Source organism: Sus scrofa, chromosome 6 (assembly GCF_000003025.6).
Source record: "Sus scrofa isolate TJ Tabasco breed Duroc chromosome 6, Sscrofa11.1, whole genome shotgun sequence".
Classification (NCBI taxonomy): domain Eukaryota; kingdom Metazoa; phylum Chordata; class Mammalia; order Artiodactyla; family Suidae; genus Sus; species Sus scrofa.
The window spans coordinates 104,589,402-104,608,900 of record NC_010448.4 but is presented as its reverse complement, the minus strand read 5'-3'; the positions used below and the strand labels follow the sequence as shown (position 1 = coordinate 104,608,900).

The following is a 19,499-nucleotide window of genomic DNA, read 5'->3' as shown; positions in this document are numbered from 1 at the left end:
TTTCTCACCTTTACAGAGAAGAAAAGCACTGCTTAAGAGATTAAGTATCAACCAATGGCACAGAATTTCAATAGTTGGAGCCAAGATAAAAAATCCCTATCTGTGTAAATCCAAACTCTAGGTATTATCCCTGCACCCCTGCCTCTGTATTCACAATTCTTGCCTGGAAACTTCCACTCACTCTGGGACTTTCCAGATTATTAGCTCTGACCCTCTTGGGGTCTTAGGCTAATGAAATAGAATTAGCTCACAAAATCATTGACCTCAGGATCTTAGCATCATGGTAGGGCTTATAACAGCCTGTCTGATAATAACTCCTGAGACCAACTTGTAGTTTTGCAAATTAGGGATTATTGGCTTGTCCCTACAAGGGAGGCCACTCTAAGAAACACCTGGACTGCCTCTCCCCAAACAAAGAACTGGATAAGGTAATTATAGAATTTGGGCATGGGGGTAGGAAGTAAGGAGTTTAGATAATTTTATTAAGCAACATTTGGCTCAAAGTAAAGCAGATCTGTCTGTAAAGAGCTAATATCATCCATGAACTATGGTGTAGGGCAGTAGCTGCATCTCCAATTCGACCTCTAGCTCAGGAACTTCCATATGCCATAGGTGCTGCCCTAAAAAGGAAAAAAATGTAAACAGCTTATTTAATCCACGTCATTTGTGGCTCTCTGCCAACACCACACATGAATACACACAATCCTTGATTACACATCAGACCCTAGCAAGCCCTAGGACTGGATATTGGCTTTGCTATATTGTGTCCCCCCAGTGTGAAGTGTCACAAAGTCATGCATTGGTTACAGAATTAAGTTGAGATTAAAACATAATAACCAGAGTTCCCTTGTGGCTTAATGGATTAAGGATTTGGCATTGTGCTCTGCTGTGGTGCAGGTCTCCATTCCTGGCCTTGGAAATTCCCCATGCTGTGGGTGTGACCAAAAAAAAAAAAAAACAATATAACTAATAACTAATATTTTTGGACAAAAACATAGTACTATATTTGGAACACATGAAGACTGAATAAAACTCTCATGAGGCTAATTTTTTTAATTGGAGGCAACGAAGTATAGTGGTCAAAAGTACACATTCTAGAAATCAAATCCTTTCTGTGTAAATGTGATCAAATTACTCTGCTTCTCTTCGCCTCAGTTGCCACATCTGTAAAATGAGAGTAATTACAGAATCAATTTGTTAGGGCTGCTGTAAGGGGCAAATGAGTTAATCCTTATGAAGTGCTCAGAGTAATGCCTGGAAAATGGTACATTCTATTAACATCACTAAACTAGCTAGCTAAAAAAAAAGCTCATTTCCATTAATAGCTAAATTTAAGGTTAGACAATAGAACATACTCTTTGATGAGAACAAGGTTAAGAGGAGACGACACTTGATATGACTCCACACAGTAATGGGAAGAGAATTTATCACCCAAGAGCCATCCTTCCCAAGTGTGCAGGCAGAACTGGCATCATTCAATTTTAGGGTTTGCAAATGTCACAACAACTGTCAATGAAATGGAAAACTCTGTAATATATTTAAAGAAATCACCTGAAGTGTCTCTTTTCCATTATCTGTTGCCTCCCAATGCCAAATGCTCTAGTTAAATAATGAATAACTCTTAGTAATTATCTGATAGAATTTTTCTAGCTATTTTTTTGATATACAACTGGGTCATAAAATAAACCTGGAAGCAATACACTAATTTTTTTAAAAAGATCTTCATGCATTATATTTTAATTTCCTACAAGAGGAAAAATCGAGATTTTTTTTTTATGGAATTGTCACAGAAAGTTCAAAATGCTACAGATATGGAAACTTTTTAACAGTTCTTCTAGCCTATTGATTTTGTTATAAATAAAAAAGTGATAGTAGAACCATTTTTTAGTAAAGTGGATAGATTAAAACATAGTAACAGTCAAGACTACAGTCAAGGGTGCTCCTTTTTCCTCATCTTACCTTATTATCAGGATTTATTTTTATTTTTTCCTTGATTTATTATTTCAGTCTTTAAATGGCTTCTCTCCACACTGAGTGAAACTATGCTGGCCAGTTAGAATCTTTGTCACCACTCACTGTACTGGAGATAAATTTATAAATAGCAAGCTTGAAAGGTCTAGCTGGGCAAATACAAAAGCTCAAGGAAGAAGCATGCAGGATGAGCAGCTGGCCTTTCTTCTTCTCATAGGCTGCTGTTTATAAACTTCCTCTCTCTATGAGGCTTTTGCACCATACTGGGAAAATTCCAAATATAACTCCATTATAGAACCTTCTGAAGAAGCTAAAAAACATCCATGCTGATCCACAGCATAAAATGTGTGACGTTCAATATTTGTCAAAACATTTTACCTCTGCAGCCACTGAACCTGTAATGACAAGGACTAAGAATGCGTTGACAACAAGAATACAATTAGTACTCACTGGAGAAAACCGCAGTGGAGTTTGAAAGAAATCTTTGAGTAGCAGACATTTTTAAAAGTGCTTTTGGATATTTAAAATATACAAATTTCCCACCATTAAATGCCTTAAGTATTCTGAAGTTTTGATTTTCTTTTTCCTTAGCCCATAGAACTTGGCAATCAACAACATTTATTAAGACAGTCTTGTACCTGGAAATTTACCGGGTGTCTTATGTTTTATTTTTGCTCAGAGATGCATTCCATCAAATTTTGCCCATTCCAAGCTTATAAACACAGACTTGTGAATGCTGAACGAGCACCACAGTTCCTGGTCTGGGCAGGTGAGACTATGGAAAGATTTGATATTGTGCTGTTTAAGCTTAGTAATAAGTATGAGGGCAATTAATCAAAGGAGTTCTTCTAAAAATCAACATAGGATAACTCAATTAGAAATGACCAGGGCATATCTTAAACTATTTTTCTCCCACTTTGTTTTGAAAATTTCATTGGATATTTTATTTTTAAATTCTGCTTCCATCTGTTCTAGCCAGAGTTCTGCTTAAGTTACTTTGGTAACCAAAGAATACCAGAAATCTCACCGACTCAACACCGAGGCTGAAGTAGCAAGTTTGAAAATGGACCGAAAGTGATGGAAGCAAAGTAAATGAAACTTCAGTTGAAATCCTGCCATCAGATGAATCTGGTAAAAATGCCACTTCCTCTATCACTGGCATGGCTGACACTAATGACAATGAGGGCATGTTGATAATGGGGGAGCCCATGTATGCGTGGGGTGGGGGGATCTCTGTGCCTTCTGCTCAATTCTGCTGTCAACCTATCACTATTCTAAAAAAAAAAAAATAGTCTATTAGAAAAAAAGAATAAAGTATGGAAAGGAAAAAAGTTTAACTTACAGTGGAGAAACTCAACAGACACCATCTCAACTAAGTGATCAAGTTACATTTTTAGAAATGTTTATTGAGCAGTTCCTGTTGTGGCACAGTGGTTAAGGAATCCGACTAGGAACCATGAGGTTGCGGGTTCAATCCCTGCCCTTGCTCAGTGGGTTAAGGATCTGGCATTGCCATGAGCTGTGGTGTAGGTTGCAGATGCGGCTCGGATCCCGCGTTGCTGTGGCTCTGGTGTAGGCTGGTGGCTACAGCTCCAATTAGACCCCTAGCCTGGGAACCTCCATATGCCGTGGGAGCAGCCCAAAAAAATGGCAAAAAGACAAAAAAAAATGTTTATTGAGCTATAATTGGCATGTATATTAGTTTCAGGTTATAACAATGATTTGATATATGTATATAATGGAAGATGGATCTCCAAATAAGTCTAATCAATATCCATTACAATACGCAGTTATAATTTTTTTCTTATGTTGAGAACTTTTAAGATCAACTCTCTAGAAACTTTCAAATATACAGTCCTAACTGCAGCCAGCATGCTGTACATTATATCACCAGGACTTATTTATTAAGATCGTATCTTTTGATCACTTTCATTCATTTTGCTCACTCCCACCCCCATCCCCCACCTCTGGCAACTACCAATCTGTTCTCTATGTCCATCAGCTCCATTTGGTTTGTTGAGTTTGTTTTCAAGCCTCCATATATCAGTGAGATCAAATGGTATTTGTCTTTCTCTGTTGGACTGATTTCACTTAGCAAAATGCCCTCAAAGTTTATCTAGGTTGTTACAGTTTCCTTCTTTTTATGGCTGAGTAATATTCCATTGTGCATATATACCAAAGCTTCTTTACCCATCATTCATCAGTTGACACTTAGGTTGTTTCCATATCTTGGCAACTGTAAATAATGCTTCTATGAATATTGAAGTTCAGGCATCTTTTCCAGTAAGTGTTTTCATTTCCTACAGATAAATTACTTAGGAATGGAATTGCTGGATAATGTAGTAGTTCTATTTTTAACTTTTTGAGGAACCTCCATACTGTTCCCTATAATGTCTGTACCCGTTTATATTTGAGATCCCCAAGGAAGACTATACTCCTGAGACTGACCACTTATTTGTGACACAAGAAATTCTTAGAAAATGTATACTTTAAAAGCCAAATGCATAAAAGGTAAGAGAGTTAGAATAATAAAGCAAGCAGGAGATTTAAAAAAATATATATTAGGGAGTTCCCATTGTGGCTAGCAGGTTAAGAACCCAACTAGTATCCATGAGGATGTGGGTTCAGTCCCTGGCCTTGTTCAGTGGGTTAAGGCTCCAGGGTTGCCATGAGCTGTGGTGTAGGTCTCAGATGCTGCTCAGATCCTGTATTGCTGTGGCTGTGGTGTAGGCTGGCAGCTGTAGCTTTGATTCGACCCCTAACCTGGGAACTTCCATATGCCACAGGTGCAGCACTAAAAAAAAAAAAAAAAGAAAAAGAAATTTAAAAATATTATAGTAGATATCTATTGTTTGGCTTGCTCAGTCTCACCTTGCTTTTTCTGTATCTGGATAACGCTGGGCCTTCCTGGTATCTGGAAATGCTCTTCTTCCACATGGCAAGACTGTTAATCACACACTGGTTTCCATGCCAGGCTGGGTCATCTAAGTGTCCCCATAACTTTGAGATACACTGATGGGTCCAAGGGTGGCTACACTCAGGGAAAAATCCCTTAATCAGGCACCAGCAGAACTTTGGAGAGAAGGTATATCTCTCTTCCTGAGATCACGGGTTGCCAGCAATCACATTGAGCCAGGCAGTGTTTATGCCCTCGTAATTTATCTCACCACCTGAGATTTAGATGTAAGCTCCAGTTCACAGACAAGAAGATGTAGACCCAGAGAGATTAAGAGCCTCGTCAAGGTTAATCAGGAATTAAGCAGAACCTTGGGAGCTTTTAGAAGATACCATTAACTTATTACTAAGAAAATAACACAAGATTCTTTTTTTGATTGAAGTATAGTTGACTTAAAATAATATATTAATTTCAGGTGTACAACATAGTGTTTTAATATTTTTATAGATTATACTCCATATAAACACAATTCTTTATTTTCACTCTTTTAACCCATAGCTCAACTTTTGAAGATCTTATGTTTCTTAATACCTTATCTTAGAAAAAATGGGTAAACCACTCCTCAGTCTTTCTTTCTCAGACTCACTTTTCCAGAGTCTAGAAAAAAACGAGTGAGAAAGAATGAAATAATTCCCAATTATCATGCATGATTTTGACTAAACTCAAGAATGCATATGCCTTAGATTTAAATAGTGCCTCTGTATCAACCACATTGTCTCACACTTTCCAAAGGGAAACAGATGTCTTCATCTCAAGCCTGTCAGAGATCTTATTGCACTGCGTTGTTATGACTGCCATGCACTCTGTCACAGCATATGTCAGCAGCAGAGCAGTTACCTCAGCAACACCTGCCCTTGAGTGTGAGCACCCACACTGGAAAATCCCTCTACTGCTTTAGCCTTAATTTCCTTTGCCAGCTTATCTTGTGTTCACTCTGCAGGCTGGGATGATTTATGAAAATGTGGCCTCTGACCACAACTTAGGCAGTCCACGTCAGTGCTATGCCAGCCCCCGAATAAGCTGAGAATTCAGATTCTTTGTCCAGGTCCACAATATTAACCATGAAAACAGAGCTGTCTCCAGCAGCCCACCTGTTATTAAAATGTATGTGACAGACTCATACTGATTTGCCACCTGTCAATGAATCATTTGGCAGGAAATTTTCTCCAATGTTATAATTTTCACATACACCCACAACACCTAGAGTAAAAGCAAAATAGAGATCTGTATTAAGAGCTAATGTGTACCAGAAATACTCATTAAAAATACTCTATTGGATTTAATCCTGCCAGATATCCTATAAGTTCCCTGCCTTTTCAAATGAGAAACTATCGAGAGCTTAATAATTTGACCAAGGTCACTAGCTAGCTAGGGACAGAGGTGGGAATCAAACCCAAGCCTTATAAGCCCAGGGCAAAACTCTCCCTGTACACCAACTGCTTCTTGGAGGGTTATGATGTAGGTCCTAATTCATCTTTGTTATTGCAGTTAATGTACCAAAAAAAAAAGTTTAAAAAATATGCAGGTTCTATTGGACTACAAAATTTATAGGCTCTCAAAACATGCTAGAACTTAGAGCTAACTTTTTTCCACCTCTAATTCAGTGCAATAAGCTCTTCCACAATGGCCTGACTGAACACTCCTGAACACACCTGGGGGCCCAGTGACAAAGAACACACAGAGTTATAAAATAGGTCATTCAATATTTGGAAACCCCCAAACGTAAGTTTTAAAATTTACATTGAGCAAAAATTTCCTCAGGTTAAATGTCTGTCTTTCCTAGTCTCAAGCCACACTGAATAAAGTGAGTACTTATTTCACACAACAATCCCTTCAAATCAAAAGACAGTGCTAATTCCTCCCAAAGTCTGCCTCTGGGGGGGGAATTAGGCTGTGTCTTTAAATGGCTCCCCCACACCCACATCATGGTTTCCAGCCCCATTTCTCTGGCACCCATAAAAGTACACAATATGCCAGCTGTGGACTGACTAATATAACAGGGGAGGGGGGGAATTTCTCACAAATTGTTCTAGACACTATATTTCTGTTTATATAGGCTAAAATTAAATTCGTTATTTTTCTATATGTCAATCATGCCAAATTGTTGACTCATAATGAGTTTGGATTCAATTAAAACCCTTGATCTCATATAAATAATTAATAAGTCAGTCATGCATGAGAGTTAATATTTAAACTAAGATTCAGGAATTAATTATCTGTATATTGCTAGTTTCAGAATTAACTGAGCACTTTTTAAACACTCTAATTCTTTAAAATCATAATCCTTAATAGAAACTAAGAGATACCTTTTAATCCATCTACACTTTCTCAGGCATTATAAGTCTTATCTAATGTATGCTCACAACTGCCCTACGAATTAGATATACAAGGAAAGCTAGAGTCAGACAGATGAAGGGCCCACAAAGCAGCAACTTATTGCAATGAGATTTAAATCCAGGTGTGTCTGATTCTAAAATCTTAATTCTTTCTAGTATTGTACAATCCCTCTGTGGCTTTATGTCACTCCATGAATATGATGTATTTGTCTTCTATAACTTTATTCATTAATGATAAAAACGCAAAACAACAAAATCAGAATAAAATGTAGGTAAAGGCTCCCTCCGAGGCTTTAAAAAATGTAGAAATTAGAGTTCCTGCTGTGGTGTGGTAGATTAAGAATCCAACTGCAGCAGCTCAGGTTGCTGTGGAGTTGTGGGCTCAATCCCCACCTGGGCAAACTGGGTTAAAGGATCTGGCATTGCTAAGTGGCATATGTTAACAGCTGCAGCTCAGATTCAATCCCTGGCCAAGGAACTTCTATATAACACAAACACAACCACAAAAAAACCCCAAAAAAACAAAAAACATAGAAATCAAAATCTTCACAGGATGGAGAATTGAATCATCTATGAATCCATGCAGCATTTCATCTACCTTTACCTATCTTATCCTATCCTGCAAGGATATCACAATAGTCTTGGCTAAATGCCTTATAGATGCTCAATTTTCTCTACTTACTTTGAGGCTCTATGAAACTATTAACCTTATTAAAAGAGTAAATGTCAGCAGGTATTATTCTGATTCATTTTAATCAATTCATATGGTAGTCTTATTATTATTTCCATTTAAAAATATTTAGAAATATGTATTTAATAACTGCTCTAAAATTTTGCCATTCCAATATTTTTTTCTCAATTTTTTATTAGAGTATAGTTGATTTACAATATTAAGATGTTGTTTTATACTTCCAGAATGCAATTCTTCCCTTCCCTCCTTCATTCCTTCCTTTTTTCTTCCTTCCTTCCATACATAAAAATCACATTAAATACCTGCTGTATACTAAGCAATATGCTTGGTGCTAAAAAAAAAATACATACAAACAAATCAGGGTTTAACAGATTAGTGTAAAAGAAATCTGTTAAGTATAGCAAGTTAGCATACACTATAATAAAAATACATATAAAGCATTATGGAAATACGTTAGAAGAAATGGGGGGGGTCCATGAAATTTACACTTAAACAAGTCTTTGAAAATAAGGAAATGCTCTCCAGGTGGACACAACAGGGGAAGGACAACTCAGACAGAGGCAACAACAAAAGTAAAATAACAAAAGCAAAAATCAGTAGGTCTTCAGCTGAAAATGAGACATGACAGCCCATGACATATTTTAAAGAATCTTGTAATCCATGCTAAATATCTGGTGCTTTATCATGGGTCATAAGAAACTGCTAAAAGATTTTAATGAGACCCTATTTATCTTCCGGAAAGACAACTCTGGTAGCCATGTGGAAGAGAGATTGGAGAAGAATGAATCTAGAGTTAAGAGGACCAATTAGAAGGGTATTGTACTACATCAGGTAAGAAGAAATTAAAATCTAGTGTAAGAAATTGGCAGGGAAAAAAAAAGAAGAAAAAAAAAAAGAAATTGGCAGAGAGGAATTCTCACTGTGGCTCAGCAGTTTAAGGACTGAAGTTGTCTCTGTGAGAATGTGGGTTCCATCCCTGGCCTCGTGCAGTGGGTTAAGGATCCCATGTTGCTGTGACTGTGGTGTAGGACTCAGGTGCAGCTCCGATTTGACCCCTAGAGAGGAATTTTCATATGCCACAGGTGTAGCTGTAAAAAGAAAATAAATAAATGAAAATTAAAAATTAAAAAATTTTTTTGTCTTTGTGTCTTTTCTATGGAGGTTCCCAGGCTAGAGGTCTAATCGGAGCTGTAGCTGCTGGCCTACACCAGAGCCACAGCGACGGGGGATCTGAGCCACGTCTGTGACCTACACCACAGCTCACAGCAACGCTGGATCCTTAATCCACTGAGCAAAGCCAGGGATCGAACCCACAACCTCATGGTTCCTAGTCGGATGCGTTAACCACCGAGCCATGATGGGAACTCCTAAAAAATTTTTTAAAGAAATTGGCAGAGAGTAGTTCCCGTTGTGGCTTATCGGGTTATGAACCTGACTAGTATCCACGAGGATGTGAATTCGATCCCCGCCCTCACTCAGTGGGTTAAGGATCCAGCGTTGCCATGAGCTATAGTATAGGTTACAGACACGGTTCAGATCCAGTGTTGCTGTGGCTGTGGTGTAGACTATAGCTGCAGCTCTGATTGGACCCCTAGCCTGCTGAGAACTTCCATACACCACAGATACAGCCCTAAAAAAAAAAAGAAAAATTGTCAGAGACTCATAAAGCATTGTGCCATGGGTATCATGGTTAAGAGCATGAGCCCAGAAGCCAAACATTCACTTACTAACCATACAATCCTGGGTAAACTATTTTACATTTTTCTGTCTTATTGTATTCATCTGAAAAAAGAGTCAATAGTGATAAAATATATAAAGCAGGATAGTCCTCAGGACATTTTAGCCTTCTATAGCATTGATATTATTATTGAGAAGACAGATCAGTTTTGAGGCTCAGATGAAAGATAATGAATTCATATACTGAATTTGAAATTTACAGAATACTCACTGGCACTCCCTAGAAGCCTGGATACATCTGAGTCTCAAGAATGTACAGAGTTATGTATCTGTGGCTCTCAAAACCATCAACATAGAAGAGATGATCCAGTAAAGACTAAGAGGAGGACAAGGTTAAGCTTGGCAGCTGGAGGAACATGATCACTCAGAGGCAGAAGCAAGAGGAACCTGCCTGGGAGACTTAAACAGAAAAGTGGGAAAAGAAACAGGAAATAATACTCCACAAGGCTAAGGAGTAGAAAGGCTGAAGAACAGAGACTGGCTCAACAGGAGAAAGAGGACACATGAAAGGTGAGAAAGAGGACACATGAAACGAAAACAGGCCTGGATGTGTTGACAGAATGTATTGTGACAAGGAATCACTGGGATGAAGGAACTGAAGAAAGTGAACATTAGAGATGCTTTTAGGAAGCTGGAGGGAAAGTACTTTTACAACTGAAAATGAGAAGAAGGTAGTGAAGAAGTTCATGCGTTGGGAAAGAGAATAATTTTAAGCTGTATAAGAGATTAGAGGGACAAGGATTCCAGACATTGTGCAGAGTATAGCTTGATAGGAAGACAGGTGAATGTTTCATTACCTGAAGGAAGGAAATGACATAAAGACAAATAATATGCAATTTTGTCATACGGGCTGATCCTCTATTTTCTCCATGCAATTAATTAAAGGTATAGTCATCTCCTGAGAGTAAGATGAATAGGAACAGTTTGGGGACCATATGAAGGACTGTTATCCATGAGGAGTTGTCCGTGTAGGAAAAGCAGAACAAATGAAATAGAAATCTATAAAAGATCACCATGTTGCACTGAGGACCAGATCAAGGTTAGAAGCCATAAATCTCTGCACATCTGTTCTGTTCTGTCATTTTCTTCAGTAATGGTTGGCTACCAGAGTCTAGGAATGTGTACCATGCATTTTTAACTTCTTCTCCTGAGATGCCTAGAATGTCTTGCATATATTAATTTTATTTAAGTTATGGTCTTAAGGAGATGACTCTACAGCCCTCACAATTGGATATTTAGTTTCAAAGAGAATTTAGTGCAATTTGCTTCTCTAAATCCTGACTATAAGATATGCCTTAAACACCTCATGAGAGAAAGATGCTGGTGCATGGAAGTGAAGTGAATCGCAAATTCCTTAAATATTCTGATACAGCATAAATGATTATTGAAATGTATTCTCTGGCTGTTTTGCTGTGCCATCTGGAATGGCTTCTGGCATTTGGAGTTACACTCCTGTTCCCAAGTCATAGGGGTTTCAGCCAACTAGAGACAAGGCCATCTGTTAATTAATAATTACCATCATTTTTGTATTACTTCTGCTCAATATTTGCTATTATGTCATTTAGAGATTTTATTTTTCAATAAATACCTTTTGTAGGCATTTTTTTATATTTCTATTATTTTTGATCCCACCCCCCTAAAATGTTATAATTCTAATAGTGTTCTCATTATAGCTAGCTCTGCTGAGTCAATTCTTTTCACTTTCTATTCATTGTCATGCAAGTAGTTAAGAGGCTAAATGTAACTGAGAGCTCCTATTTTTTTTCATTCTGGATATATTACTTTTTTTCCATCAGAGATAGAAATTATTTTATATCCTAAGAAGAAATTTTTGGCCAATTCGATTTTATAATATCTGGATGTTTTCTTTTTATCTTTTACCACTGTAAAATATAGCCTGCAATCTTCCTGTGATCTTAAACATAATGTTAATAACACTGTTTATACCTGCAGAGAATGAGCTCATAGGATACCCTATAATGACTGTTTCACACATAGTAGATACTTAGTATATTTGAATGAGTTGTTAAAAGCTTTATCATAGGAATTTCTATTGTGGTTCAGTGGGTTAAGAATCTGACTAGTATCCATGAGGATGCGGGTTCAATCCCCGGCCTCCCTCAGTGGGTTAAAGGATCTGCGTTGCCATGAGCTATGGTGTAGGTCGCAGCTGTGGCTTGGGATCCCTTGTTGAAGTGGCTGTCTCACAGGCTGGCAGCTGTAGCTCTGATGTGACCTGTAGCCTGGGAACTTCTACATGTCTTGGGTGCAGGCCTAAAAAGGAAGGGAAAAAAAAAAAAGCTTTATCACAAAACAACATGTAATTATCAAAGGATTAAATATTTGTGACACCTTCCATAAGAAAAAGAAAATTATAGTTTGGGATAAAAATTTATCTACAATTTAATATTTGAGCTTATATTTACAGCTCATCTGTATTGTCAGGTTGCTAATTCAAAGCTCTATTTTTTCTGTTTACTCTGACTTTTCCAGAGTAAGAGAAAACATAAATGTAAGCAGTTCATTCAATAAGCAAAAAAGGCACACCTTTTAAACTAAGTCTTTCCAATTCATCTCTTTTAAATTGTTAATTAGCTCATCTTGGCTTTGTTCCCCCTTGATATGAAGATTAGGGAAAATTCCTGTCAAAAAGATGCCTTACAATGATGGTGCTAGTCTTCCTTAAGGCTAAAGACATTATCTGACAGAGGCTTGAATCAGCTTGGATCAGATCCAGAGCCACTGCCACTTCAGATAGTGCTAAATAAACACTTAATGATTGCTAGGGTTTATATTAAAAAATAAAATTCAACAGTAAACCTGAGGGTCCAATTGGCTTTATTCAATGATTCATGAATAGGGTGGCATCTCATGTAGCAAACAGAAAAGCACTCTGAAGAACTGTACAAAATCTGAGGGTTTTATAGTCAGAAGTGGGCAGTGACAAAGAAAGAGTGGATTGCCTCATCTTCCTCTCATAAGGAAGTATCAGGTGGAGTATGAGTATCAGGATATGAGTATCAGGTGGAGTGCCTCATACTACTGACCAGGAAATTCCAGATTGACTGGTTTAATATTAACTTCTGGGAGAGGCTGAAACTGCAAATAGGTTGGGTATTAAGTCTTGGTTTGCTGACACAGAGCTTAGCATAAGTGACTCCATTTTGGACCTGATGTCTCTCTTTTAACAATTATATTTCTAGAGTCAGTTCTGCCAACAACTACCAGTGTGACCTTGACAGATAAAGAAAGGAAATTGGTAAAAAGGTCTACTCAGTAGGAAGATATACTTTCACGTACATCTACACATATAGCATATGTGTACATCTACATATAGCATCAAAATGCGCAGAGAAAAAATTTTAAAGGAGGTAAAGATAAATCCCCAAATATAGAAAGGAATTTTGGCACCAATTCTTTAGTGACTGATATAATGAGCAGGCAAAAATATCAAGAAAGACATGAAATAAATAATTTATCTAATTTATATATAAAATACAGAAGCCAACAATTGCATAACATATATTAGTATCAAGCACACATGGAACATTTACAAAAACTAAACCAAAAAAGCAAGTACCAATAAATTTCAAAGGAGTAAAATAAAACAGGTATCTCTGATGTCAGTGGACTTATGCTAAAAATTAATAATAGCAAGGAAACTAGAAAACCTATGAATGTATAGAAATTTTGTAAGATACTCAAAATAACCCATAGGACAGCGAAGAAATCAAAATGAAATTTCAAAAGTTTTAACTTAAGCAAAATTAATATATAGCAAATCAAAATGTGTGGGATGCATCTAAAGTTGTCTTAAGAGAAATATTTGTAGTAGTAAATAAGAAAAACTGAAAATTAACCATCTGAAGATTAATTTCAAGGAGCTAGAAAAATAATGGAAAGTTCTATCTGAAGAAAAGAAGGAAAACAAAAGAAAGAAAAGAAATCAGTAAGATATTTTTTAAAAATTTATATGAAATTATGAAAAATTATGTCAATAAATTTGAAAATTGATTAAATAAAAAAATCATGGTAAAATATATTTTTAACTGATACTAGGTAAAAACAGGAGTCAAAAGATGTTGAAACTGTAATTAACCTTTATAAAGGAGACTCTCAGGCTGAGACACTGGTAAATTTTCCCAAACATTTAAGAAACTAAAAACACAATCTAACGTACCTCCTGCGCTGTATAAAAAGAGCAAATACCTTCTAGCTCATGTTATGAAGCCAATATTACCTAGAGCCATAATTTGACAAAGACACTACAAGAAAACCACATGCTAAACTCTCTCATTAACATGGAATCCAAAGTCGCCAAATAAAATACTAGCGAACTGAATATACTTTAATATAAAAATTATAGAACATCATGATCAAGTTTGGTTTGGGCTTGTTTTTGTTTTTTGTTTTTTCCTTAGCCAGGACTGAAAATTTCCTGTAATATTCAAAAATCACTTTGACTTATGCCAGTAACAAAATAAAAGATCAGTATCTTATGATAATCTCAGTATGCTTATGTAAATATGTGGCATTCAGTTCTACACTCATAATAATCTTTTAAAATCTTTTCCTAAACTAAGAATAGAAGAGCACAGTCCTAATCTTACAGTAAATATCTTCCAAAAAAACTATAGAAAACACACCTTTTGATGAAATATCTATCCCTTGTGATGAATAAGACTATAAGGATGTCTGCCATCATGAGGTCTATTCGAACCATCTGAATCAAAGAGTAACTTTTAGGAAAGATGCTTGACATTAGTTCAGTATCTAAAAAAAAATCAAACTCTTATCAACCAGCAAAAAATAAATTTTAAAAATATTAAAATTATACTATTTATAATTGAATCCAGAAAGTCAAATACCTTGAAATAAATCTGACAAAAGATATGCATTAACTTTACAGGGGAAACTACATAAAATTAGAGATGAAGAAGTAGATTAATGAATAAATATACTTTGTTCATAGATTTTAAAGATATTAATTCTCCCCGTTTTTCTATACATTTAACGCAGTCAAAAATCAATACTCCTGAAGGCTTTTTTTAAATTGGAAATTTACATTCTTACTCAAAAATTTGTTTTAATTAAAAAGTTCAAAAATAGCCAATACAATTCAGAAAAATAAGAACATCTTGAAAAAAACACATGTCAAATTGCCCTTACAATTATTCTCAGTTAAATGCTGTTAAACCAATTAGATTTTTAGACAAGGTGTGAGATACTTTAGAATAGTTTTACAAAATAATATAAAATCCTCAAGTAAGGAAAAGTTGTGGGGTTTGGCAAAAGTGAAATAATTGATTTTTCTCTATCCAGTTATTTTTATAAAATATTTCTTGCTATTAATATGTTTACAAAGCAAACCAAAAAAGCTAAACATGTTCAAGTTTTACTCTTTGGCTTTTAATATTATTTATATATATATATTTATTTATTTACTTATTTTGGTCTTCTGCACCTGGGACAAATGGAGGTTCCCAGGCTGGGGGTTGAGCCAGAGCTGTTGCTGCCAGCCTCCGCCACAGCAACACTGGATCTTTAACCCACTGAGCGAGGCCAAGCATCAAACCCACTTCCTCATGGATACTACCCGGGTTTGTTAACAAATGAGCCACAAGGGGAACTCCTTTAATATTATTTTGAAATACCAGTTAAAAGTTTTTGACACAAAAACTCCTATCTGGAAAAAAACTACATAAAAATGCAACAAAAGTAGCATCCTAATCAAATTTAAATAAATTAGAAAAATAAAACAAACTCATTTTCATAACTATAAAGGATTTATGTGCAAATTACTGGGACTCTACAAGGATTATGTTCCAGCTATATACAAATATAGTTTCAATATTAAAAAATGACTTAAATTTTAAAAAAAGATTTGAACAAGAAAAGCTACAAAAAGCTGTTTTTTGTTTTAAGCTCAGCATTGTAATTTTTTAAAGAATAGAGGCCAAAGAATATTTTGTGGATCTACACATTGCTTTAAAAATAGTAAAAATCTCAATATAAGGAATAGAAATTTATGCAATTAAATTAACTGGTAGTAATTTTTTGGCTATGATGATATGTTGTGTTTGATCCTGCCACAATGTTTTGAACTATGTACAATAAATAATGGTTTATTTCTAACCTAAAAATTGCTTTAGAAATATTGACAATTCTGAGAGCTCCCACTGTGGCTCAGCCATAACGAACCCAACTAGTATCTATGAGGATGCAGGTTTTATCCCTGGCCTTGCTCAGATCCCACACTGCTGTCAGGGCTGGGGCATAGGCTGGCAGCTGCACCTCCTATTGGACCCCTAGCTTGGGCCACACATGCGGTCCTAAAAAGCAAAGTTTCTTCAAATTGAAATTAATGAAAAATTGTCTTAAAATAGCAGTAACTTAAAAAAGATTGCCTAGTGTACCATTTCCACCAAAAGACCAAAGATAACTTGAAAATTTTGTCATGCCATGGTTTTGCTGAAATATAGTCAAAGAAAAACACTTCGGGAAATAGGGCATAATAATTCATCAATTACGTATGCTTTTATTTTATTACTCATCTTAAATCACTTTTCTGTGGAAACTTTAAGCATGGGCAAGAATAAACAGACTCAATTTTTTATATTTTCCTCATGTTCAATTATATCAAAACCATAGATTTTCAAATATTTTAATGAATTTATAGGGAAGATATATTTTGTCAACTTATGAGAACAGATCTTAACTGTTTGCTAACATGATTGATAATTTTTAAATATTTAAACATCAGAAGCCTGGGCCTCTGTACTTTTACCGGATGGGTCCGAAAGTGTTAGTGATGATTCTGTCTACAGTTTTCAAATTTTCTCCACAAAGGGATCATGTCACCCTCTTTCCATCCTTGAACATCACTGTTGCTGGAAGCCTACTGTTGATAATGATTTAGAAACTTATGGTATTCAGGGGTAAAAACATATAAATATTAAAAAAAAAAAACTTGGGGTTTTAAGTAAAGTGAGATGATACTGAGAGCATTTTGAAATGCAAAACAATTGTGTCAATGTAATATAAGGTTAGCATTTCCTTTCCCTGGGCCAGAACATAAATTAAGAATTTCTCAGAGTTCCCGCTATGGCAAGCGGGTTAAGGATCTGGTATTGCTGCAGCTCTGGCAGCTCTGGCTCAGATTTGATCCCTGGTCTAGGAACTTCCATACACTGTAGGTGTGGCCAAAAAAAAAAAAAAAAAAGAATTTCTCACATCTCCACTTTATTATATGTCACACCTTGTAATACTCATTCCCCTCCCTCAAAAAGCGATCTCACTCAGTACCAGCACACTTTCCTTGCTTAGCACTGTGTACCCAGAAGTCCATTAACAAACTGATTAACAGAGAAACAACAACAAAAAATTAACTCTGTGGTTGGTAGCAGAAGCTGGCAACTGTCCTTTGCCACCACATTTCCAGTCCTCAATATCACTTCCTCACCTGGCAAGCGGAGGATTGCATATGAAATTTCTTGTCATAGCTCCACCAACCCAAGCAGTTGAGCTGTTCTTTGCCTTACCCCGACCCCCTCCCCAATCTGCAAGCATCAAAGTTGCTTTAAGCTTTTATTCAAATACCAGGATCCCTGCAGAATACTGTTTCTCCAAAGCAAAAGGGGCGCTAAAGTCTCTTTGGCCCTCATCATTTTTACTCTTTTGACTCTTTTTCTGAGAGTTGCCTTTTATCCTCAAACCATTACTGACTCATTTCAAAACAGTCCTCTGATTCTAAGCTATAGATTGGTGGAACAGTCGTACTACAATAATAAATAATGATGACATCTTTTAAATAAACCACAGATGTATCCAAAGGGGTAGGTCATAATGTCTTGTTGCTTTTGTTGAATCATTAGAGAGATGCAGAAACATTTCAACACCTACTATGTGCAAAACACCAAAGGAAGATGTGAAGAATGAAACAATTGCTCTTAAAATCTTTCTTTCCCTCCCTTGACTCCCTTCCTTTTTTCTTTTCTTCCTTTCTAAGATCATATACTCTCAGTAATCCAGGCCTCTGTTTCATATGAATAAGTTACTTCACTTTGAAGATGACCAAAGGAGATAAACATTTTCTTCCTAAACTAGATCTTCTTCAGTGGATTCTTCTCTACATTGCATTTATTTAGCAATCCTTTAAAACATTAATCTGGAAAGAGAGTTCCATCAACAATGCACAGTGGTTTTACAAATGCATGTAACAGAATGATCAATAACACTGAAACAAAATATTATAAAGCAAGTTTTCTTTAGGATCAATTCTAGTTTTCTCCTTAATTGTTTATCTTTAAGTTGTTACTTTAGAACCAAACTCCTCAGCATTCACACTATCTACAGAAACAAAATGGGATTTTATTGTATCTGATAGTAATTTATTTTTCCAAGCAAACACCATTAAAAATCTCTATATGCATTATTAAATTATTTTTACTACCAACAGTAAATGTCTTTTGACATATCAATGGATGTAGATAGATACAGGATAATTGAATTTTACAGTTAAATCCTTTAGGGCATAGGCTAGTAAATCTTAATGTATGAGTCAGACTGAAAACCGTTTGCATCCATTTTGAACAAAAGTTTCTATCAAAACATTCATTAAATGTTCTCACCATAATTGTAGCTTGCTCCTTTGAGTTAAACGTTAATGCTGAAAAACTGTCGTCATTTACACGAGTGATGCAAAAACAATAGTGGGTAAAACTACCGGCACGTTAGCACATATCAAGGCTCCAAATTGTATAAACAGTCTTTCTTTTTTTTTTTTTGGTCATCACCCACTCACAGAGAAAAAAGTTAGTTTCATTTAAGAATGCCCTTGATGAAACAGTAAAAACCAATAATTTTATTAGCCATCCACACCAGAATCCATGCATGTTTCACACAGTGTGCAATGAAGTGGGAGGTCTACACAGATCCCTTACGGAGCAGATCGAAGCACAAGAACACTGGAGGGAAAGGACTTGTGCTATGGTTTAAACTAAGATCTAGCTTCAGCTTTTTTTTTTCCTCCCTGGGACAGCATTTTTACTGTGGGAAATCAGCAAATCAGCTTCAAAAAAACAACTGACAGACAAACTATGGTTTTAAGACTTGGGAATTTAGCAGCCATTGTCTCAAAAATAAAGTAAGCTGGTCACTTAAAGAAAAACAACTGATGTTTTTTGATAGCAATAAAATGAGCTTTCAAGGAAGAAAAAAAGAATGTTGGAAAACTTGTATCTGCAACCATGAACTTAAAAATCCTATTTACAAATGTGATGTTTTTGATATTAAACAGTGAAATGTGTCAGCATGTAGAACATCTGTGTAACTCAGTGAGCCAATATTTTCCAAATGACCACAGCTTTTTACATGAGTAGGAGAGCCATTTAGCATATAAAAAAGCTCAGGGAATTTTAATATTACAGAACAAAAAGTCATTGATAGCAGATTCCATAGCATGCTTTACCTTTAAGAGAAAAGAATGAGTTTTGATATCAAATCAAAGAATATTGACACCCTTTCAAAAAAAGCAATAAAAATATTCCTCACTTTCCCAACTATAAGTGTGTGTGAGTCTGAATTTTCTCTATATACTTAAATGAAAACAACATATTGCAGGTAATAGGATACAGAAGCAGATATAAGAAACTAGCTGTATTCAAGAAACCAGCTATATTTTAAGACAGACATTGAAGAGATTTGCAAAAAATGTAAAACAATATCACTCTTCTTTCATTTAACTTCCTTTTAATATCTTCATTTAATTTCTTAAATTTAAGACATCACTACCTATATCTCCTCGAGG

General features: G+C 35.8%; 1 protein-coding gene across 6 annotated transcripts in view; it reads right to left on the bottom strand.

Moving 5' to 3' along the window:
- LOC110261176 (classical arabinogalactan protein 9-like) overlaps positions 1-19,499 on the bottom strand; it is a 76,930-nt gene that overhangs the window by 20,363 nt on the left and 37,068 nt on the right. Inside the window, exon 1 of one of the 6 annotated variants that reach the window (XR_002345047.1) lies at positions 1,960-2,540. The exons of the other annotated variants lie outside the window; for them this stretch is intronic. The gene's annotated coding sequence lies outside the window, so the exon portion shown is untranslated. Of the gene's footprint in view, positions 1-1,959; positions 2,541-19,499 lie in introns of those variants that run through there. 6 annotated transcript variants of the gene reach the window in all.